This window comes from Macrobrachium rosenbergii, chromosome 3, assembly GCF_040412425.1.
Source record: "Macrobrachium rosenbergii isolate ZJJX-2024 chromosome 3, ASM4041242v1, whole genome shotgun sequence".
In the NCBI taxonomy this organism is placed as follows: domain Eukaryota; kingdom Metazoa; phylum Arthropoda; class Malacostraca; order Decapoda; family Palaemonidae; genus Macrobrachium; species Macrobrachium rosenbergii.
In genome coordinates, this window is record NC_089743.1 from 59,622,443 (window position 1) to 59,647,964 (window position 25,522).

Genomic DNA, 25,522 nt, shown 5'->3' on the forward strand with positions numbered 1-25,522 from the left:
ACAACATAATTATCTCTCACTAATGAAGAATAAAATAATCTAATTTACTATCACTAGAAAAATTCCCCTCCCAATCACCTTTCTCTCTGTTAGTGAGGGCTGAGGTAAAGGAAAAGCAATGGCATGAAAGCAATAAAGCTAAGAAAAAAGTTAAGGAAGATAAGGAAATAACTTGAATAAGGATGTTAGACATAACAAAGATGGTCACATTATAAAAAGCATCTTTTGAAACAGAAAATAAATAAGGGATTTAGACGAGGGGGGCAGACACTCATTCTGTAATGGTACAAACTTAAATGTCGGAAGTACCTGGTATGCAGTAATTAATGTCAATTTGCGAGGAAGAAGCAATGCCAAAACACTGGGAGGAAATTCTAATGGTAAATGTGTTTAAACAGATGGGAGATATAGTATTTTAATTACAGTGGAACCAGACTAACATATCATTTGTTGAAAGTTCTTGATGAGAGACTTCGAGCAATTGTGAAGACTATAGCCGATTCACTTAAGGTAGATTCTTGGGCCCACACCTCTGATTGGCTGGTACCGGGAGGCAGGCGACTCACTCACTGTCTCATATTTACATATGTAACTCAGAAAACTAGCAATACGTTTATATATTTCTTCATTTATCTCACGTTTTGAACGAGATAGGAAAGTTTTGGTTATACCATAGGATTCAGTATTAATTGTACAACTAACTATGGTTTCCTTAAATCAGTAAGATAAAACACAAAGGAATTACAAGAGTAAAAGTGAAGAGAGAAGCATTTAATTCTGTATACCCGTTTTTACTTATCGGATTTTGCATCATTCATGCGATCAAGATGAAATAAAATTTGTGTTTTCATACAATAAATTCACCCGATTACGCTGTTGCTTTCAGATTTTAGATGTGTGGGATATGTGAAGACAAAACGAAGAATATGTCGTATTATGTTGCATCCGTTCTTGACTAAGTTTGCCAAGAGACGGTGATGATGATCGGCAAGACACCGTGTTGATCCTCTCAGCCATTGACAGTTGCCAATTGGCGATATGAGAAGTTTGCAGTTTCGACAATATTTGCTGTATTATTATGTCATTACATTTTCTGTAAATAAATACACAGAATTCCCATTATGACTGTCGAACATTTTCACTCCAATATCATATATGTCCGTATGTCTGGACATATCTGATACAAAAAAAAAAAAAAAAAAAAAAAAAAAAAAAAAAACAATCAGATGGATGCATCTGGATGTGCTGGTTTCAATTTAGACATCGCCAACAGATTTTATGGTAAGAAATAAAAAATTGTGCTTTCGTTCATTGAATGAACATATGAAAACCACAAGCTTTTCATGTTATTGACCGGAGAAACAAGTGACCATAATAACGAACTCGTCATTATGTAGGCCTGTTATTTATCATGTAGCCCACAGTATGTATGCAAATGTCTCACCTAGACTAAACTGAACATAACACATCCAGATGCATCCATCTGATTTTTTTTTTTTTCATATCAGATATGTCCAGACATACGGACATATATGATATTGGAGTGAAAATGTTCGACAGTCATAATGGGAATTCTATGTATTTATTTACAGAAAATGTAATGACATAATAATACGGTAAACACTGTCGAAACTGCAAACTTCTCATATCGCTAATTGGCAACTGTCAACGGCGCCTCAACACTCGCTGTTTGCAGCTCACCATCTCTCTCGGCACTACTGCCAAATAATAAGACATATTCTTCATTTTCTCTTCACATATCACACGCATCTAAAATCTGAAAGCAACAGCGTATTCAGGGTGAATTTACTGTATGAAAACACAAGTTTTATTTTATCTTGATCGCGTGAATGATGCAAAATCCGATGACAAGTAAAAACGCGTATAAAGAATTAAATGCCTCTCTCTTCACTTTTACTCATTATAATTCCTTTGTGTTTTATCTTACTGATTTAAGGAAACCATAATTAGTTGTACAATTAATACCTAATCGTATGGTATGACCAAAACTTTCCTATCTTGTGTAAAATGTGAGATAAATGAAGAAATATATAAACATATTACTAGTTATCTGAGGTACATACATAACTAGACAGTGAGCGAGTTGCCCACCTCGCGATATCAGCCAATCAGAGGCCGCCAAACAAACGTCTCGTAGGCCCAAGAATCTACCTTGAGTGAATTGGCTATAGTGAACAGCATTTTACTTTTATCACAAGGAGAGGTACAGTCGATGCGGTCTTTATATGCAGGATTGCCATTTGATCGTTTTTTGGGCCAAATTCCTGAAATTTGGACATACAAAATTGACTGGCCGTGAAACATGTAGACAACCACGGCCAAATTATTTGGCTGATTTTTGGCCATACTATGTACTGAAACGATTTTATCCTCCAAAAACCTATAATTTCAGTTATTTTGGTTTTCCTTTAAAAAATCCCACCCATTCTTCATCAAAAATATCACTATACAATTCACTCTCAATATCTGTTTACATTTTGAACAGCTGGTGTGGAGTCTTTAAAGTAAGAAAATTCAGGGGAAGCCGGCCTGTTGAAGAATTAGGAAATTAGGTCATGGCTTGTCTCACAACACCAACAAGCAGTGCTTTTGATTGATATTCAGTAAGTAAATAGTAGCTTGCCCTCAAAATCTTGACTCCTACCATTACCTTTTATTTGCGGTGAGTAGGCTATACGAGAGCTGTTTAGGGTATGATATAAATTATAAAAACAAAGAAAAACAGCAATGGTTTATATTAACTGAAATACATAAAATGGCGTTGACCTTTAAACCTCTAACAATTGAGGGAAATGACTTATCATTGCTTTTCATTTGAATTCTACTTCTAGTGACCGCTTCTGACTTGCTGCAAATAGAAGGCTAGTGTCGAAACCTGAGGTAACACAAAAATGGATTGTCTTTTTGTATTCCCACCTTGAGTAGATGTAGATCTAACAAAGGAGCTATAGGCTGGTTCATAATGTGGATGAATTATTTGTAGAGTAGAAATAATACGAATATCAAGAAAATGGAAGAATTCAAAGCTAACAACTTAGTCCCAACAACTGCTGTGGAAGTTGCGATGAAACCTCCAATAATAATAATAATAATAATAATAATAATAATAATAATAATAATAATAATAATAATAATATTAATAATAATAATAAAATTATTGAGAATGCTTGCCATCACTGACATCCCTGAAACCTAGGATGGGTACTAATATTAATTAGTGAGTGTCATCAGCAACTGGGCAGAGCCAAAGTGAAAAGACGTTTTCCCCATATGTAAACTCTCTTCACTGTGGGTGGAGCCTCGGAGCCTCATGATGTAACAGGTTAACGTCACCATTGTGTTCAAAACCCTTACCAGCGATTTTGATGGCTCTGGCATAGGAAACACACTTTTTACTCTGATAAGTACCAGAACTATTGAACGTAGGTACTAAATAATGCTTGCAAAAATTGGGTGGGGTTATAAAATATACACTTGCCAACTTTCATCCTTATGCGATGCTTTGTTAAAAAGGTATTGCCGAAATACCATATTTCATTGGCTCTGAATCCCTTAGTAGATGTAAAACAAAGAGAATTTCTAGTCCTTAGGATCTACAATAAACCAGACAGGCTGGTCTGAAGCTGAGGTTGAAAGCAGGATAAAAACACCTTAGGGGAAATTAAAGGAGGGAACAGGGGTAGCGTGTGACAAAAGAATACCAAATAAACTAAAGGAATACAAATCTATTGTACCATGGTCAGATCAGTGATGATGTTTCTACGAGTATCATGATGAGGAAGAGAAGCTGGAGTCAACAAGAGGATTCTTTTGCAAGAATTTAAATTTAGCAAATGGTAATTAGACACACAAACTGACCTAACCCCTCAAGTATGCTAACTTCTATGGCTTTTTATGATTATGGATAATCACTTAATAACTATAGTTAACAGACTTGGCAGTTGTCTCAAGTAAATGGGGTTCATCAAATCAATCATGATCCATTTTATAAATATTTGTCTTTGTTACAACAAAAACAAAGATAAGGTTGGACTTGAACTTTACAGTTTCTTGTTGAAATTCCATTCCATTACACACAATTACTCTCATTAATTTCCATTAAAAAAGATAATCATAAAAGTTTGAAATGTGACAAATGTTTTAAAGAACATTCCCATCTTCTCATCAACCATGAAACTCTTTTATAGGAGGTTTATGTCACTAAAGTCATGAACATGATGGATTTTTCTTTCATGGGCTGCTCTAAAAGCAAGAGCCTATGCCAAGGAGCAATCCTGAATCCTATGAATCCATCCCAATGTAATAAAGTTATTACTACTTGTTGCTTGACAAATCAATTGTCCTGACTTACAATCGGAGGCTACCATTCATTTTAGAGCAATTAATTCAGGCTAGCCTATACATGACAATTCAAACCTGGGCACAGGCTAATACAAGTGTAACACACCGGCCTAGGTTAATAAACCCAGGCCTACTCTTAGCTTGAACTGGCAGGCCTACTTGATGTCGGAGACGGACGAATCTTCATTTTTGGTTAGGGTTGAGGGAAACACTGACTCCTGTGGTTTGTTAATTATTTCTTAGTAGGAGGATACATGGTGTAAACAACTTATTCCTAGTAGATACCTTCCATAATTGTTCCTTCTAAAACTGGCTCCTACATCTTCCTAAACTGGTACTTATACTGGTACCCTATACTGGTTCTCTGTAATACAAAAAAGACTCATTTCGGACAGCAATCTTGTGCCAAACAGAATGCAGTTCTTAGCCTAAGCTTTACTGTACTCATGCCTAACTTGGGTTACACTGCACAGTTAATCTGACACCGAAATGCAATAACATTATCATAGGATAACAAATGATAACTCACCTTACGTCTACGTGCGAGTCGGATTACATTACTACACGTTTCAAGACGTGAAAGATAAAGGGAAAGTAGAGAATGAGTCTGAAAATGATACTGAAGCTTGTGAGGCTGCGAACTGTATCTTGTGCTGTTTTCACGTGACATTTCTCAGTTCAAATGTAGACTCTGGGCCCTTTGTTCTCGATTTCACTTAATCTACTAGAGGCAGTAGCAACTGACTTCGCTTTAGTATTTGAGAAAAACCCCATTACATTTTTGTCACTCACTGAAAGTACTAAAATAAAACAAAAAATCATAAAGCTAGAGACGTGGTACTGTTTTGACTATGTGTTCTACCTGGCATTGCCAGAGAAATGGAATATAACGCATACAAGTACTTCATCACGGAAAAGTAACCGTCGAATAGAGGACTTTTCAAAAACAGTTCACGGCACTGTTAGGGCAACAATGCTAACTAATTTACCTGTTCATTGCATCTGCAAAGAAGGAGAGTGCATGGAGCAATATGTGTATCCTTTGTTTTTATAGGGTGAATGGACAAGGCCAAATCCTCTGACACATCTGGACAACTTCAATAATCGTGCTTTGCGAAAGACAGATGTAAATCTCTAAATTGGAAAGGAAATTCCTACACTTCAAAAGATTTTAAGTTAAAGCAAACTTAAAACTAAGAGGAAACAAAGAGCCATTGCGTTAACTTTTCAAGGACTTGGTTTTAAATATAAAAAAGAAAAATAACCGGAAAATCACCGACCAAAAACACTGAACTCTAAAACTCTTTATCAGTGAGAACTGGCGAATGCGGCCAAGCATTCTGAAAACCTGCAAACACAAGAAAATAAATTTAATTTACAAAACAAATTATTACTTTAAATATTCTCGGAAATCTTTTTACGCATGAAATGCAGACAATAGCAATATATACATCAGTTATGAAAATTGAAAGAACATCTAACTCAAACAATGGTAAATAATTTTCTTACTTTTAATCTCGATCTCTCACATATCGTAAGACTTAAATGAAATCGCATTTGTGTAGCTATACTTGAAAAAAAGGCTTTTATTTAATAACTCCATTTGTTTTGTACAGGAGTATAGTACAAAACGATCAACAAAGTACAAACGAGAGCTAAACACGGATTTACAACGCCACGGAAAGGCTTCTTATATTTCCAAAAGAAAGGGGCTCTGTTAACAATGGTAGGATTTTAAGGCTGAGAACAAAGTGTCCCCAGGGTATCGGACTTAGCTCTGGGTGCAAGACTTCCTAAATTTGTCTGATTATTTTGCATATCAGTAATAACTTTAAAAAGAATATCTAAACAGTTGGCAAGTGGGGATTTGGGGGCCATTAGGTTCTGCCTCTGCCCCATGAACAAAGATAGTTCATCTTCAAAATACAATTAGAAAACTTGGTTATTTTATCTTGTTTCCTTCATAATTATACCAGCTCCATAAAACTCTGCCAATTAAAGCACTAAAAACATCTGACCGTACGAATGACATGGAGGCTACTTTCCAAAAAATTTGTCTGGTTAGGTTACACTCTCTTGAATGCCTACTACAAACAATGCCTACTGGGCCTACAGTAGCCCCGACCTCCTACTCTGCATTCGCTCTTTGAAATAACATTCACAATTTTACACAGAAAAGACTACTTTATTTTAAAGGTTGTAACACGTTTGTCCAGGCCTCGGTATCAAAACGCATGCTTGTCTCAATTTTAGTTGCAAAGCACTTGTTTACAACTTTATCTTTACCTGTACACAATTTCCTTCTATTCATTAGCATCTTGATTATTTTAATCCAGACTTTCACAGGTTCCCAGACTTTCTCTCTTCGCTCAAATGATCAAAGGCATACTCACAAAGGTATAAAATGCAATGAGTGCAATTAAGTAGCTTCCTGTGAGATACAGTACATTTGAATGTACTGTACACTTGAGAAAATATAAATGTAAGATTAGTGAATTAGTGATGTACCTTATATCTGAAATCATATATCATAAAACTATCCTTCACTCTTATAAAGTTCATTTGTATACAAAAGTTGATAACATTTTCAAGAAAAATCTGCATTATTCATAACAGTTGCATTGGTAATGCCTTTCTTGCCCTCACACATGATAACAAGGTTTCATCAGTGAGTGTCTGCTGGTTTGGAGACCTTTTGGAGTCGGGTATCGCTTCTCGGCCTTTTGGCTAAGATCAAAGTGTAGTATCTGTTCTTATCAGCTTAATATCTGATACGATCCCCATGTGGGATCTACGATATTAAACTGATTTTTGTGTCTTGGCGAAGTGCTAGGGGCTTGCTCCACCTTTGCCGCGGATCGGCCCGGTATTGCAGTACCTCCGGGATCGGTCCACTCCCCAAGGGGAGAAAAATCACCACATAAAAAAATTGCTTAATGCACCTATTCTTGGTTATTGTAAATCTTAAGTTACCCTTCTATTATTTCTTTGCTTCACAACAGAAATATATACATTGACTTTTACAGAAATTCTGGCTTCAAGTAAAAAGTCGCTTTACCCTCAGCATTAGGTAAACTGTGCAAACATTCTTACGAACCAACTTTTAACCTGCTGCACAGCAAGCTTTAGCAGTAATGAAAATTGAAACAGTCTTGCTGTGGCATTCAGAGCATTTATAGCGGGCTATATACTTTTCCGTTTCCAGCCAACCTAACATGAGCTGAAACCCTCCAAAAGTTCTTTTCTGACAATTTAAAGGTAATTATAAATAACCACTCTAAAATTTTATAAATTCATGTGATGGTAATAAATTAAGTGTTTGAATGGCACTTGATCTGCATCAAAATAAATTTGAGCTCCAACTAAAACTGGCACATAAGTGCAGTAATGATTGAGGAGTTTCTAGACAAAAAAGTTTGCTCAGACTTAGTAAAATTGCTCCGCATGTAATTCCAACATCAAGCCTGGAGCAATCAGCATGTGCATAAATACAACATTTTCTTAGTGGGAAGCATGTTTACAGAAGATGCAATAAACTGTCTCATTTGACATCCTTCTTTGCCTGGTTAAACTAGTTTTTAAATGTTTATGGTGTATTCACCTGATTTACTTATCTCTCCTTTAAAAGACAGTTTTAGGAAGTGCGGATGTTCATGGTAATAAACAAAATATTTCATTTTTTATGAAAACTATGGTTAGAGAATTCCAGTCACATATTTCTACAGGTATGGAAAATAGTTACATCTTGGGTATAGATGGTGTTACTGTATATGCTTTTTCCAGATGTAAACACAATGATATGGTGTTGCTTTGGCACGGAAGCCACACACAAGGATGATTCCATATGCAGTAGGGTGTTTGTGTAAAACCATATGATCAAGAAATCATACTGATCTGGTGAAATGTAACTGTTACAGTTCACATAACACATTAAGAAAACATTTACTATTTTCACCCGTAACTTTCCAGCAAAGGCATTAAGTTGAAGCTACGAGCCTGTAGCTACCTACCTTCACGCTCTGTGTTTTCTTGGTTTAGCAAAAGGTAATAGTTCCCCCAACCAATGGAAAGGCATGTTCCCTGTATTCAGTCAATGATATTACAAATGAATATTTCTGTAAATACTTGAACTTATTTGATAACTGCATTAAGTAATGTCATCTGGGCTAGGAGCTGTTCTTTAATGCTTGCCAGGGCTGATTCAAATACACTCATTGTGAAGAGCATTTTGTACGGTTCGTCTATTAGTACAGTGAAGTCAAAGGCCTTTAATTCTTCTACATATATCCTACGTAACTTTTGCCATCAGATCTTTTGGATACTTATGTAAAAAAAAAAAAAAAAGAAAGAAAGTATCTGCCAGAACAAAGAGTCCTCAAACTTTTTCATTAACTGTCTTCCCACTGGTGGTTTGCAAAGAACACTTATAAGCATTTCTTAAATCATTTATTAATCCACAAAACTGATCACAGAACACCTAATTAGCAATATTTCAACCTAAGACCTCCTACTTTCTTCTAGGATTCCTAAAATCTGTACTAGACAGTTTAAGGTATTTTAGAGTACAATTAAATCTAAAACAACTCTCGTTACTAACAGCTTCAACAGAGAGCTGACATTCCTCTGGAGTATGCACAATATCAGACCAGTAATTGCCTCAATAGCCTGTATGTCTAAAATTCTTTGGAGTATGCACATTATCAGACCAGTAATTGCCTCAATAGCCTATATGTCTAAAATTCTTAAGTTACTTGGGGTTGCTATAGAATATACTGGACTGGTAAATATATTTGGATAAAATAAGGTATTAGTATTTTACTGAAGTGTCGTAACTCCCATGCAGTTAGTTTGCAATTTGTTATCAACATCTGCAAATGAGCTACCAAATTTGTTCATGATAAAGCACCAATCTTATAGGTTTTTCTAAACTGGGAAGAAGCTGACCTACTATATAAACTGCCGAGTTATAGGGTGCTCTTCATATATAAAAGTAAAACAACTGTTTTACTTGTTAGAAAAATAAGAAGTCCTCTTATGATTTATCCATTTAACTGCAATATGAATTTTTTCAACTGTAGCCACTCTTGATCCTGTCAACAAGATACTGGTTATGTATGATAAGGGCGTCAAAAATACCACAAGAAATAACTTCAATCTTATGGCATAAATATTGTCAAGATTTGCTGAAATGCTAAAGAAGGCACCATTATGGTTCTAGCTAAGGTGAATACCTGACAATTTTCTCCCAATAAGAAATATTAGTGCAACACGAATGGCTCCAATGGCCCTTATCCAGCTTGAGGGTCATGGCCAAGCTGTAGTATCACCTAAATGTGCTTCATTAGCCGCGTTCAAAGCTTGGGCTATGGTCACACTTGCATTCAGACAGGTAATAGACAGATGGATGGTCAACCTTTTTAACATGTTATCAGAAATTGCTTTCACTCTGAAGTTGTGATGATGTCCAAACAGACTTTTACAGAATACCTTTCACAGACCTATTCCCCAGAATTTCCCTTACGCCGGACCATAGATGCCAAAATCTATTAATTTTCAAATTCTGAAAAATTAGATAAAATTCTAAAACCTTTTTATTAAATGACTAATATACACATTATTACACTAAAGTGATATGTGTGAAATTTTAGAATTTCATTGGTAGCAGAAGGCCCACTTCTGCTACAAACTTAAAAACACCACTACTTTTGTAACTTTCCTTCTGTAAGACATCTTGGAAAAGACGTACCTGCCATCCCCACCTAGAGCCTCAAGAGAGAACAAGTAGTTAGGAGTTATCTGGCATTGTGACTGCCACTGATACCAAATAGCAAGTCATAAAGAAAACCTGCAATAATCAAAAAAAGCAATAAAAATTCTAAAAGCTATGTTCTGGACTTCAAAGATATCTTGTTTTGTTGAAGAAGGGCAGCATCTGCAGGAAAATGGAAAACACAACTAGAGTTACATTGTAAATAAACACTTATATTTTAACTTAACGATATTAAAATTTGAACTGCTGCAACAAATCTTAAAACACCACTAATGTTAAAACTTAGGTTCTCTGCAAGAAACTTGGCAAAAATGTACCTACTATCACTTCACTTGAGACTCAGAGAAGAGTTTCTCTTAAGCCACCGAGACTGGGGCATTTGATAATCTAATGCAGTCACAGGGCTAGGCAATCATCATAAAAAGGCTATTGGGGCATGCATTAAAAAAATTTTTAGGTCAAACTTGTTCAATTTCCACATGAAAGACAGCAAATTTCCTTTCCTGCGGATATAGCCATACCTTCTGGAAGACATCGTTTTGGAACACCATGTTATTTGGACCCATCTAGTTCCACCTTTCTTGTCTAGGAACATTTATTGATACTTGGTATTAGGTCTTCAAAATACGACAATGTACCCCTCGGAAATACTTTTACTGCTTCCTTAGCAACGCTTATCCTCTTCTTCATTTCCATAAATGCCTACTTGTGCTTTTATCCAACCAAAATTTACTTAGGAATATCTACTCTGGAAGATGTTCAGCTACTGCAGAATCATTAAAAATCAAGAGGTTAAAAGAATCTGAAAAACATTCGTGCTTGTAATATGCTTTTTGCATCTAAAATCAGGAGAGTAATCTTACACATATAAACTTACTCAAAATCCAATGCCAAAACTAGATTTGGAACTATCTATATTGTTACGTGTTTGCTTTTGATACTTGCTTGATTCTGGGTGGCAATGGATAATCGCAGGGAGTTCTTTACATTATCAAGAAATCTATTGTATGTGACTAGGAAATCTGACTAATAAGACTGGTTAAGGCAACTCCATAGATGAATAAATCATCAAGGGGAACAATGCTGGCTGAGGGCCTTATTCATGTGAGGGAAGATTACGAAAACTCAAGGGTTCTCTTAATTAATTATATTTACATAATAAACACAGATCAGAAGAATGATGAATTACTGGGCAGGTAATAATAAGGGCCTGCTAAATGAATGAATCCTACACAGAAGAAATATTCTACACTGATGATGTCTTCATAACAGGAACATTGCAGAGGGGTAGATTAAGGGGTGGCATAAGGCCACTGCAATGGGACAGAGCTGAGAGTGGTTCCACAGCCAGGGCCGATCTGCAAGACGGTTACTTGCAAAAATAATAAGACGCTCAAAGGGAAATGAAACGGGTGAGGTTGCTTGAAAAGAAGTTTCCTTCGTTGCAATATAAACAAATACTGAGTACTCATTATTAAAAGTATGAGCCATTAAAATTGGTTTAACTGGTTTAAATCCTAAAAGCATTTGCCGAGGGACACTTTTGGCAATTTCCATGGAGAAGTTAAAAGTGTTTTTAAAGACAGCCACTACATTCCTTGTTAAATTAAAATAATTCAAAATAAGGTTTGCTTCCAACGTAAGACGTTAAGTGATATAATAAATAAATTAGTTTCTTCTGAAGAAGTCTTAGAAGAAGTCTTAAAAGCAAGGGAATTGGGGAGCCTTTGTAATCTACAACAGTAAATAGAGACAATGTCGAACATATTTTAGTCTGTAATCTGGCTGTGATGATGATGAATATATTTCGGATCCATACGAAAGTTTACATAAAATCAATTATTCATAAAGGCTTAAAAGAATGGTAGTGGACACCCCACGATTTATGTCCCAGTACTTCAAAGATATTTAAACTTCTACACATTTGCTTCTAAGAGATTTAGGATGTGCATTCTATGTTAACCTGTGGTCAAAAATTAATCTTAAGACGATGTCTCCTTGTGCACAAGGGATCCTTTGGCTTTTTTTAAATTTAGAGCATCAAAATAAAGAATAATTCACCAAAACTATACTCTTACCCTCTCACTCTTTCCCAAACCCACATGCACTCACTCTAGCCACACCTGATCTTACCCAAACAATTTTTGAACCAACTCTTTCAACCATCCCAACCATCGCGGTAGTCTGGTTGGAAAATAAAAAAATAGCTGTTGAGCTACTACACTATCTCTATAATGGAGATAAAATTCAAAGTTTTGAAGGTTTATAGATATATTATGTTGGCTAAAAAAAAATGCCAAAATTCGCCTAACCACTGGTTCTCTAATAAATGTTGAACAATAGATTTTTGTGATGATTGTTTGGTTTCCTTAACTTTGTAATATGTGCTGGAAACATGTCTTGATGCCTTGCAAAAGCACTTCCTCTCGCTGAGTTCTTGGATGATGATGATAATTCCCTTCTGTCCTTTGCTCAGAAATTAACTGAATGTATGTTACAGATTTCGTCCAAATTTTACATCATTTAGTGAATTTTATGAATAAGAATCAATCAGTAATATACTTGCATGCTATTGCTAAAGCTTGCTAGCAATAGGCTAAAGACTTGATCTGTAATAATGTATGCATATTTTTCATAATGTTAAGGGTAAAGGCGAATTTTTACTGGAAACCAAATTCCTGTGAAAGTCGACGTATATATTTCTGTCGTGAAGCAATGAAATAATTGAAGGCATTCAACATTATTAACAAAATAATGTATCTAATAATAAAAGGGTTACAATAACCGAGAATGTGTGCATTCCCAAATTGTTTTCCATATGTGGTGATTTTTCTCCCCTAGGGGAGTGGACCGATCCCGGAGGTACTGCAATACCGGGCCGATCCGCGGCAAAGGTGGAGCAAGCCCCTAGCACTTCGCCAAGACACAAAAATCAGTTTAATATCGTAGATCCCACATGGGGATCGTATCAGATATTAAGCTGATAAGAACAGATACTACACTTTGATCTTAGCCAAAAGGCCGAGAAGCGATACCCGACTGCAAAAGGTCCCCAAACCAGCAGACACTCACTGATGAAACCTTGTTATCATGTGTGAGGGTAAGAAGGGCGTGATCAATACAACTCTAATGAATAAAGCAGATTTCACTTGAAAATGTTAATAAACTTTTGTATACAAACGAACTTCATAAGGGTAAAGGAAGGTTTTATGATAAATGATTTCAGACGTGTGGTCCATCACTAATCTTCATACTTCATATTTTCAAGTGTATGTTCCAATATACTGTAGCTCACAGAAAACTACTTAACTGCACTCCTTGCATTTTACACCTTTATGAGTATGCCTCTGATCATTACGTTGAAGAGAAAAGCTCTGGATTGAAATAATGAGGATGCTAATGGATAAAAGGAAACTGTATACAGGTAAAGATAAAGTTGTAAATAAGCGTCATGGAACTCCACATGAGACAAGCATGCAGTCTGATACTAAGGCCTGAACAAACAAAACTAAGTCGTCTCGTCTGCGTAAAACTGTGAATGTTATTTCAAAGACACTCCTCCCTGACTCTCATGCAATTTACCATTATTTTCTTTCTGCAGTGCATGACAATATTTAGTCACCAAGTCAAGTCAAGTTTGTTATCACGAATTAAATCGCTTGGATACCTGCAACAATCCCTTTCTCTTCACTAGTTCTGGATTTCTGAAAGAGGACAGGCGAACTGTACGCATTACATATATAGTTGTTTATGGATACCTTTGAAAGGCAGGCTATTAAGTTCTCCTATAGGATCTACATATCAAGATGACCAAACAACATACACACAAAATATGTGTTAGTAAAGCTTTAGGTTTAGAAATGCATTAAATTTCTACGGCAACTAAAAATAGCGTTTCGCAATTCAAACTCGTACAGATAAATCTCATTTCAAAATGGGAACCAAAGAATCGATAGGAAGAAGTTTTCTAAATTTATTACCATAATTATTGCAAATTAAATAATTTTCTAAAACTATAAATGATGTGTAACAACTAGCCTGGTGACCACCTTAGACAATGTAATCCTTGCATTTTTCAACTCTGTACCATAAAAACTAATTACGCAACTATATTTTTCCTGCTTAACAATGATAACCTGTGGAAATGAACTGTGTTTAGAATTACATTCTTCCAGCTAAGGGCCAGCCTCTCTCACCAATGACCAATATGCAAGTGTTTCGAATGGAGATAGCTTGGGCAGAGCTATCGCCCAACACACAATGCCTCTATACTCCGTAATTTCTGTACTGACCCTCCCTTATAAAATTGGCAGTTTTGATGGTACAGGTATACTATCTACAAAAAGGAAAGAAACTTGCAACCTCCAAAAATGCTCTTATCAGATACAAAAAACAAATAGGTCTACTAATTTCCTTAAAGCTTTCATGTGTATTGCTTTCTAAAGTTTTTAGAAAAACTTTCTATCAACCACACCACTATTTTACCAAGGGTACTGGCACCTGTCTGGCTCTTGTTCCAGCCATCCCTTTCATCTCATTTCCTTCTTATACATATAGTTCTTTCTTCCTATGGCTGGCCTTGTGCCAGCACAAGCTTTAGCTCAATACACAGTTCGTATAAGCTGACTATTCAACAATCTGTAATTCATATTAAGAAGACAAATTTGATCATAGAGGTAGCCACAGAATTAGGACTTTTCCTACTCTACTCCCTTTCCTTTCTTCATTTTCTTCTGAAATACTTAGTATGGACTGAAATGGTTTCCATTTTCCTAATCTGTTCTTGAAGCTGAGGTTTTTTTTTTATTGATCTGATCTTCTGTATGCTACTGACATCCTTAAACAACACTGAAATTTAGAGGTACATATTAATGTACAAATCATTAAATATTCCAATAGTTATACAAAAAAACATGAAAATGCATGTTCTTCCAAAGACTTTTGCACATTTTTCATTTATGTGTCGTATTTATAAGCATTATTCCATTTGCCTATTTGATAAAGATTTGAAAACCCAAACAAAATGCAATCTGCAAGGGTACTAGCACTTAGGAGTAATAGTCAGACCTGAACAAGGACTACAAGCTTTTTACAAAAGTCTGATTCCCCAAATTTTCACTGAGGTCAAATTAGTAAATATGGCACTGGATTAAAGTAGGTGTAGTACAGAAATTGCATGTAGGGCTAGGGTTACTTTTGACCTGCCTAACTTAAAATGCAAAGTTTACTGGGAAACTTACAAGCAATGTTACTGGGTCAGATGTGTTACTGTCTAGAAGCCTTCATACCCGAAATCTTTTCCGAGGGAAGAAGCCCTGGATGTTAATTAAGGGTTCCATCTGACAAGTACTGTACTAATTACCCCAAAGCTAAAGAGTCAAGGTACCCGAGTGATGTTGCCTGAGATTTCCCACTACTTTGGTGTTGAGTTCAAGTCCCATTCAGGGTTTGACAGATTTTCATTGAGACACAACCCTACCATCCTGGATTCTAAGGATGGGAGACTGGGGGCAAGGATACGAGTATATATTTTGACAAGTTACCAGGCGTATTTGCCTGGCTCCCCCACATCCCAAGTGATGTAGAATGGGTTTGGGAGGCATCAAGCGCGCGTTTGGTTTCCATGACATCACGCAACTGTACAATAACCTGTCCCTAGGCTCTGTGATTCACTGTGACCTATACACCTTTAAGGATTGCCTTGGGAAAGAAATGCCCACATACAGGTCAAGATTCAACATAAGTGTTAAGCTCACCTCCTATTTTCTATGATTAATTTTTTTTATACCTGTGTCACAGTATGTATTTTTGTGGTCCCTGAGGAAGTTTATCGGGATGGTGATAAGTTTTAAATTACAGCTTTCTGCCAGTATGAGCTGCCAACATCAAGCATTCCAACAATTTTATCCCAAGAAATGGATAAAAAACACGAGTTCCTGCTACTTTGTTGAAACATCTTTTATAACCTTACACTTATACACAATGTTGGAAGCTGAAAAATTTATTCATTGTATCTATTTCAACATTCAATGAAAATCATTATATTACTGTGCTTTAAGTGATAGCAGCCCTTTATTTAAAGTATCTTTGTATTAAAAGTCAAGCCTTATTTAATATTCTTTTACTTAATAACCATTTTCTCTTATTCTTATCTTAAAGTTTTGGATAATCTTCCATCTGTGCTAATTGCCTACGCATTTCCCGCACTTCATTGAATGAGTTTTTGGAAATCCTGCGACTCAAAAAAAATAAAAAAACTTTATTGTAAAAATTTTACATAATTCCTGTTCAGCACAGAAAATGAATGCAATGACTACAATCTTGCTTTTGCAGCAAGACCTCTGCTTTCAAAGCTCAATCTTCAATCTGGACAGCATGTCACCTCAATGATAAAAGTGACCTGCAGAGGTCTTCCCACAAAATAACATCTGATTTTGCCAGAACCACAAAACTGCAGTGTGACGCCAGCATTAGCGTAATTTGTTATCAAACTCTGACCATTCAACACAACAAGCTGTTGTGCATAAAAATTTTATACAGATGCTAAAATACTCACAGTTTCAATTAATTACACCATGAGCCTTAGCCTCTGCAAGGGGTCATATAAACACAGTGTAGTGGATATATCTTACCCTATCCTTCTTGGAGGGATCAACATTCCCTATTCTGTGAAGTACATTTAAGGATTTATTAACGTTTACTCAAACGAAATGAGGCATATTTCTTCTCATTTAAGAGTAGTCTCATCCCTCACCTTATTTGAGTGTGATCTTGTCATCAATGAAGATCGATAGAGGGATTCGTTTCAACATCTATAAAAATTGAATTTTATGTAAAATATATGCTTTGTTAATATCATAAAATTATCATTGTAATACTTAATTAAAGTCTGATGTTTTATTTGAAATTTTTTTATTTTCATATAAAATTAACATAACTCCTTGCATCTCACTTATAAGAAAAGCTCTTACAAAATAGTCACGATTTCGTTGATGTTATTTTCAATTTGTATTTGTATAGGAACAAAAATCTGGACTGCCTTATCTATGCATAAGGCATACAAAACATACATGCTGGGGGGAAATATGAAGCTTATTGTACTAGACATCGCAATGTCTTACTTTGACTGGGATAATGTGGGATTTCTGATTAGTGTGTTGTGCTAATGCAGTCATGCCCAGCAGTGGGGAACGAACTTAGACTAATTACCTCTCTCTCGAAATTCAATTTAGATTCTGGATACAAGTCTCAGACCCGGACTTAGCAAATATCTCCCAAAATGCAGCTAAAAGAAAAGGGTACAGTATTTATAAAGTAATAAGTGAAATTAAAGAGAAAAACCTACGACGCTGTTTTCAGGCAAGAACCCAAATTTAATAATCTATCCTTAAGTAAAGCCAACATTCTACATTGTTCCTTGAACAATAAACGTCCACAGTAATCCACCCTCAACATCTACCTTAATTAAGGAGAACCGATATATATATATATATATATATATATATATATATATATATATATATATATATATATATAGAGAGAGAGAGAGAGAGAGAGAGAGAGAGAGAGAGAGAGAGAGAGAGAGAGAGAGAGAGAGAGAGAGAGAGCATTAGGTATAGAACATTTAGTATATATACACCATGTTAACCTTGTTAACTTTTTGTGTAGTTAGTCATTTTGTTGGCTCGAAGATATTCATGGGCGAGTGAAAACGTGTGTCAGTGCTTACGAAGCCTGATGGTCAGCTTTGCTGCCCATGGAGTCAGACAACATTTTTCGCTCGAGGGGTCCCACTGACGCATGACTCCTTGAACAAGGCCCCCCAACTACATCATGGAACCTCCCGCAACAGAAGTCATTGGCGGACTTCGTTCCGGATGAGAGGTCGTTCATGAGTTCGCTCTGATGGGCGGAACAAAGGAAGTGTAGATTTTAAATTTTAAGTACAGGTTAATTATTCGGGTGCTAATCGCTGTTTCTGAAAGACCCATTTTTTGTTGGGGCGCTGTCGAGCTGCCAGTAAGGTGAGCCAAGTCTTTGATTTTCAAAGGCCAAAGACTTTACCATTTTTCTTGTGTTTAACCTGTACTGTTCTTTTTACATACTGCTTATGCTTTGGATAATTCTTTTTATTTCCATTTTTTATTTTTAATATTTCGGTTTTGATTTCTATATGCCATTTTATTTCTTGCATTGATCTGATGTGTTGTTTTTGAATCGGCAACAAGGTAGAAATCCCACGAGTACTTTTTTCTTGTGCCTGTTTTAAAAGTCCCTTTTCTTTGATTTCTCAGATGTGTTAGTAGAGATCACAAGTTCATTTTCTTTGATTCCTCAGATGTGTTACTAGAGGTCACAAGTTCATTTTCTTTGATTCCTCAGATGTGCTACTAGAGGGCAAAAATTAAAGGGAACTTTGACAGTAACCACGACTTCGGTCATGTTAGACATATCTGACTTATATGTTGTGGAGACTTAGTCAATATTGGAAACACTATGTTGTGCAAGGGCTGGTCTTACTTTTATCTTGCTAATTTTCAGGGTTTAGGCTTGTCCTCACTCATTACACCGTTTTATTTAATTTCAATTCATTTTCCGTGTTAGACTTATGAATAAATTGTATTTTTATAGACATGAATTTGCTATTATTCCCAGATTAATTAGTAGCTTGTTTGTTGAGAGAGAGGGAGAGAGAGAGAGAGAAAGTATACCTTAGTTTAACCAGACCACTGAGCTGATTAACAGCTCTCCTAGGGCTGGCTGGAAGGATTAGACTTATTTTACGTGGCTAAGAACCAATTGGTTACCTAGCAACGGGACCTACAGCTTATTGTGGAATCCGAACCACATTACACTGAGAAATTAATTTCTATCACCAGAAATAAATTCCTCAAATTCTTCATTGGCCGGCCGGAAACTTGAACTCGGGCCTAGCAGAGTGCTAGCCGGGAACTCTACCGACTCGTCCAACGAGGAACTAGAGAGAGAGAGAGAGAGAGAGAGAGAGGAAAAATGCTTAGTTCAGCTTGAAGCTGACCAACGTTGCCGAGGTAGTTCTTCCATGTAAGTTGAAATATAAGTGGAAATATAATTCGCCCTCTTGGAGGGTGTAATAAATACATACATACATACATACATACATACATACGTACGTACGATATATATAATAATTTTCAAGTATTTAGAAAATTCGTCCCTCCAGTCCGTTAGTTAGGAAATCAATTTCATGGCAGCTGGGGGAGACCCCACTAGGGGGGACAAATGTAAGAAGGACCAGCCAGGACAGTAATTGAGCTGCTATGCTGACCCTTAGTTCGTCTTAACTGTAAGAACTATTTCCCTTCGACCTTTGTACTGGTTGTTATTGCTTCTTCCAGATCTACCGATGTCCTGTGCCCATCCCTAGAAATCGAATGGGATGCCTCGGTGACACCTCTCGTCATTACGCATCAGGCCTCCACAGAGCTAAGCTGGTGGTGTCCTTCCCTCTTACACTGGCCACGTGTCGGGACTTCTGCGGCCAGAATTCATCTTTTCCAAGCGAGCTGCTTGCACAGATGCAATAAGGTATGCCTTGAAGTTGCAAGTAACACCAGTGCTCTTTTCCTTCTAGTGAATTTCTCTCCATTTTCAGTATTTCCAACTTTTCATTCTCCCAAAACAAAGCCCCTCTGTTTCCCCACAGCCTAGCGTGCACATTTGCCCTCATGACTTGTTCCAAGCTTAAATTAAGTTTGTTCTGTGATAATAATTAGAGCATTCCCACCATTGTGTTACCATGTGCTAATTAAATCTAATTGAAAATTTCCTCCATTGTGAATAAGTAATTTCATGTGAGAGAAAGTCTATGTTTCTGAATACTAGTGCAGACAGTTTGCTACGATTTTGGAGTTGGCCCCTACTGAGCTTTCAATTGGACAGTTACTGTATCTGGATGAGGACGCCCAGAAGTAGGTGGTCCGAGCTCCTATAAGTCTGGGTTCTCGTTGGACAACAGTGAGATATGTGATGACCTGTCAGTGGATCTCACAGCAGATGGATTTGTGCTGACATTGGAATTTGCTCAGTCAGATGCAAAGAGCTATTTAATCATGGTCCAGGCACATGGAAACAGCATGATAGAGCGTTGAACTAATGCACCGGGAGTGCCCAGATTTCCGATGGGGTATGTGCGATCTCTCATGAGTTACTTATGAGAGGAACAGTGACTCTCACAGGGAGATTGCTTCGATCTCTAGTGGCAGGTATGTGTTTTAGCCTGGTGTAGTGTTTAAAGAAACCGCCAGTATGAAGATACGTTATTTATGGCCATAGAATGTGAGTAAGAACACCCAGTGACATTGATATCTTTTCCAGACTTTAGAGGGAAAACCCCCTGTTGAGAAGCAGTGAACCTGAACAATGCCTACATAATGAAATTGTCCATTTGTGCATTTTTTCCTGTCTTCAATATGTACATTCCTTTCAGGTTTTAATCTACTGATATGTACTTCTTTCTACAAGAATTCGAACATCGTCCTGGAGGACAAATATTTGGGAAGTGGTGTTTTTACTCTTATTTACAATATGACTTTTATTGTGGTCTTTATGACCTTATTACTTTGCTTGATGACCAGGGTATTATTCACTAGTATTGCTTGGCATAGAATCATTATTTTACTTGCTTGTGAAACAGTATTTCCTCTAGTTAGGTTTTCCAATGATAAGGGGGTGTGAATCACTCCATTTCATGACCGTAGCTTTTGCTGAGTCACTTCCGTTAAATCTGTCAATAGTCTAGTTATGTATATCAGTGTCTCATTTCAGTAGGCCTTTATGTGAAGATAGGTTTAGCGAGAGTCATATGACGAAGGAGAAGGGAACTGCTGACCCAAGGAAAGAGCCACAGCTACCAGAGACATCTCAAGAAAAGTGAGATGTTTAATTTTGTTCTTAAAACAGATACATCAATAAAAAAGATGGCCCTCAAACCAGGGCTGTTAATATTATATATATATATATATATATATATATATATATATATATATATATATATATATATATATATATATATATATATATATGTAATATATATATATATATATGTATATATATAATATATAAATATATATACATACATATATATATATATATATATATATATATATATATATATATATATATATATATATATATATATATGTGTGTGTGTGTGTGTGTGTGTGTCACAACAACAAAGCCACTCCAACATCTAAAAAAACATAACAGACGCCTTACACGTCTCGAACTGTCAGCCTAACCACTCACGTCTCTTCGCTGCTGGGAGAAATGGAGCTGGGGATTTGGCACGATACATATATACATGTGCTATCGGGGTCTACGCGATGTCAAGCAGGGCAGCCAATCGAGGCTACGGCCTACCCCAACGCCAAATCAAAGCCCTTCAAAAGAAAGCATCGTGCTTACCTCATATGAAAAATGGGAAAAAAGCACGTTAAACGAAGAAGATATATATAAGTGTGTGTGTGTGAACAGAAGGTCTACATTTAGAGCAAGTACCTATGCAATACATTACATTCTTAAATACGTGTACATTACACAATAATTTATTTGCCAGTGAAACTAATGAGTTGCCTCTAGCTATATTTAAAAAAAAAAAAAGAATTACAATCCCAAACCTTTTGAACTAATTAACCTAAAACTCACGTTACTTGATATTAGTAGAAAATACTCATAATACTTTCGAGAATGAAGGATTTACTAGAGGGAAAGCGCGAACGCAGTCCCTCGCTACCAAAAATTGCGCACCCGAGTTGACCACATTTGGGTCAATCGCAAGGGTCAGCACCACCGGAGTGCAATGGTGAGCCTCACCTTGGGGGAACCGCCTTCGTGATCACGGTGTCCCCTGTGCCAGGTAAGTATGCTCCTTCCACCATCATCGCAACACAACACTCCACGGACTGAATACATTATATTAGACTATACATTATGATGGTCATAAATAGTAATTAAAAACTCTACATCTTGAAAACACCAACGCCTAATTTTTAATAGTAAAATCTAAATTACCTACGAAAATTATTCAGTCACCATAATAAAAAAAATCTTAAATAGAGAGAGAGAGAGAGAGAGAGAGAGAGAGAGAGAGAGAGAGAGAGAGAGAGAGAGTGGGAACTCCATTTTAGAAACCATTCAAGGACCTTTATACAAAGCGACCCCCCACATGAATTGTTATTTATATCTCTTTATGGATGAATGCTACCCAATCACTGTCTTGTAATACTTCTGGGAAGGAAGATGAAACCACAGGAAATTTCTCATGAAGAAGCAAGCACTAAACGATTCCACCTTCCCTCACCCTTTCATCTACACCTATATCATAAGCATCTAAAGTCAAAACGGCCTCGCTTCCATACTGCCTGCATTACCCAAATATGTTCAAATTTGCCAAGGACTCCACTTAGTTTCCACACATTCATTATGGCCAAGTGTGGGGCTAATCTGACACCGAAATGCAATAACATATAATTATATAACAATAAATTATAACTCGTTTTATGTCAACGTGCGAGTTGCATTACATTACTACTTGAGCGTTTAGAGACAAAAGATAAAGGGCAAGTAGAGAATGAGTCTGAAAATGATACTGAAGCTTGTGAGGCTGCGAACTGTATCTTGTGCTGTTTTCACGTGACATTTCTCAGTTCAAATGTAGACTCTGGGCCCTTCGTTCTCGATTTCACCTAATCTACTAAAGGCAGTAGCAACTGACTTCGCTGTAAGTATTTGAGAAAAACCCCATTACATTTTTGTCACTCACTTAAAGTATTCAAATAAAACAAAAATCATAAAGCTAGAAACGTGGTACTGTTTTGACTATGTGTTCTGCCTGGCATAGCCAGAGAAGTGGAATATACCGCGTACAAGTACTTCATCACGGAAAAACAATAACCGTCGAATACAGGACTTTTCAAAAGCAGTTCACTGCAAAGACGGAGAGTGTATGGAAAGATATGTCTCTCGTGTTTTTCTGGGGTGAACGGACAAGGGCAAATCCTCTCACACATCTATGAGACTTCAATAAATGTGCTTTGCGAAAGACATTATTAAATCTTAAATAGAAAAGAAATTTTTACATTTCAAAAGATTTTAAGTTAAAGCAAACTTAAAGCTAAAAGGAAACAAAGAGCCATTGCGTTAACTTTTAAAGGACTTGGTTTTAAATATGAAAAAGAAAAATAACCCGAAAATGGCCGACCTAAAACCTCTGGTCAAAGAAACAATGAACTCTCTTTCAATGAGAACTGGCGAATGCGGCCAAGCATTCTGAAAACCTGCAAACACAAGAAAACATTTTTTTTTTACAAAACAAATTATTACTTTAAATATTCACGGAAATCTTTTTACACAAGTAATGCACACAGACACAAGCAATAAAGACATCAGTTATGAAAATCGAAGGAACATCCACCTCAAACATAGGTAAATAATTTTCTCACTCTTCATCTCGACCCCTCACATATTATCGTTAAGCTTTAAATAAAATCGAGTTTGCATGGCTATGTTAAAAAAAGGCTTTTATTTAATAATACCACCTGCTTTGTACAGGAGCAGGCTATAGTAAAAAACGATTAACAAAGTACAACTGTAAACAAACGAGAGCTAAATACGGATTTGCAACGTCAGTTTAATTAAGAACGGCTTCTTATATTCCCAAAGGAAAGGGGCTCTGTTAACAATGGTAGGATTTTAAGATTGAGAACAAAGTGTTCCCAGGTATTGGACTTAACTCCAGGTACAAGACTTCCTTCTCCAGGTACTGGACTTAGCTCCGGGTACAAGACTTCCTAACTTTGTCCAATTATTTAACATATCAGTAATAACTATAAAAAGAATATCTAAACAGTGGGCAAGTGGGGATTTGGGGGCCATTAGGTTCCGCCTCTGGCCCCTGAACAAAGACAGTTCATTTTCAAAATACGATTAGAATATTTGATTATTTTGTCTTGTTTCCTTGATAATTACAACAGCTCCATAAAACTGCCAATTAAAGTAACTGCTAAACGGTCTGGCTTCCATACTGCCAGCATTACCCAAGGACCGTTTGAATGACATGGAAGCTACTTTCCAAAAATTTGTCTGGGTAGGTTGCAATCCCACTGGAATGCCTACTACAAGGCCTACAGTAGCCTCGACCCCCTACTCTGCATTCGCTCTTTGAAATAACTTTCACAATTTTTTTTCAGGCCTCAGTATTAAACTGCATGCTTGTCTCGATTGTAGTCCCAAGGCGCTTATTTACCACTTTATCTTTACCTGTATACAACTTCCTTCTATTCATTAGCACTTCATTATTTTAATCCAGACCTTTTCTCTTCAACCTAATGATCTGAGGTGTAAAATGCAAGGAGTGCAATTAAGTAGTTTTCTGTGAGCTACAGTGTATTTGAATGTACACTTGAAAATATAAAGTATGAAGATTAGTGAAGGATCATTTGTCTGAAATCATATATCGTAAAACTATCCTTTACTCTTATGATGTTTTCTGCATTATTCATTACAGAGTTGTATTGGTCACGCCCTTCTTACCCTCACACATGATAACAAGGTTTCATCAGTGAGTGTCTGCTGGTTTGGGGACCTTTTGCAGTCGGGTATCGCTTCTCGGCCTTTTGGCTAAGATCAAAGTGTAGTATCTGTTCTTATCAGCTTAATATCTGATACGATCCCCATGTGGGATCTACGATATTAAACTGATTTTTGTGTCTTGGCGAAGTGCTAGGGGCTTGCTCCACCTTTGCCGCGGATCGGCCCGGTATTGCAGTACCTCCGGGATCGGTCCACTCCCCTAGGGGAGAAAAATCACCACATATGGAAAAAAATTTGCTAATGCACACGTTCTCGGTTACTGTAACCGTTATTTTATCCGTAAAGGTATTCATTAGATACGTATTTTATTAATAATGTTGAATGCCTTCAATTATTTCATTGCTTCTTCACGACAGAAATATATACATCGACTTTCACAGGAATTTGGTTTTCAAGAAAAGGTCGCCTTTACCTTTAACATTATGAAAAATATTCATACATTATTACAAATCAAGTCTTTAGCTTAGCAATAGCATCCAAGTATATTATTGATTGATTCTTATTCATAAAATCCACTAAATGTTGGAAAATTTGGACGAAATCTTTTACATACATTCAATTAATTTCTTAGGAAAGGAGAGAAGGGAATTATCATCATCTTCCAAGAACTTAACAGAGGAAATGCTTTTGCACATATTACGAAGTTCAGGGGACCAAGCAATCATCTAAAAAATCTAGTGTTCATCATTTATTAGAGAACCAATGGTCAGGCGAATTTCGGGAGATTTTTAGCGAAAATAATATAGCTATAAACGTTCA

The 25,522-nt window shown here is 36.5% G+C and overlaps 1 protein-coding gene and 4 non-coding genes across 6 annotated transcripts in view; 2 read left to right on the plus strand and 3 right to left on the minus strand.

The window, feature by feature from the left end:
* LOC136856058 (nucleoside hydrolase-like) overlaps positions 1-25,522 on the minus strand; it is a 229,068-nt gene that overhangs the window by 10,680 nt on the left and 192,866 nt on the right. The window lies entirely within an intron of this gene.
* Positions 7,070-7,262, plus strand: LOC136828954 (U2 spliceosomal RNA). The gene has a single exon (XR_010850269.1). It is a non-coding gene; the product is annotated as a U2 spliceosomal RNA (small nuclear RNA).
* On the minus strand, positions 12,973-13,165 carry LOC136828963 (U2 spliceosomal RNA). Its single transcript, XR_010850271.1, has one exon. It is a non-coding gene; the product is annotated as a U2 spliceosomal RNA (small nuclear RNA).
* LOC136828935 (U1 spliceosomal RNA) lies at positions 21,874-22,036 on the minus strand. Its single transcript, XR_010850256.1, has one exon. It is a non-coding gene; the product is annotated as a U1 spliceosomal RNA (small nuclear RNA).
* Positions 24,771-24,963, plus strand: LOC136828967 (U2 spliceosomal RNA). The gene has a single exon (XR_010850272.1). It is a non-coding gene; the product is annotated as a U2 spliceosomal RNA (small nuclear RNA).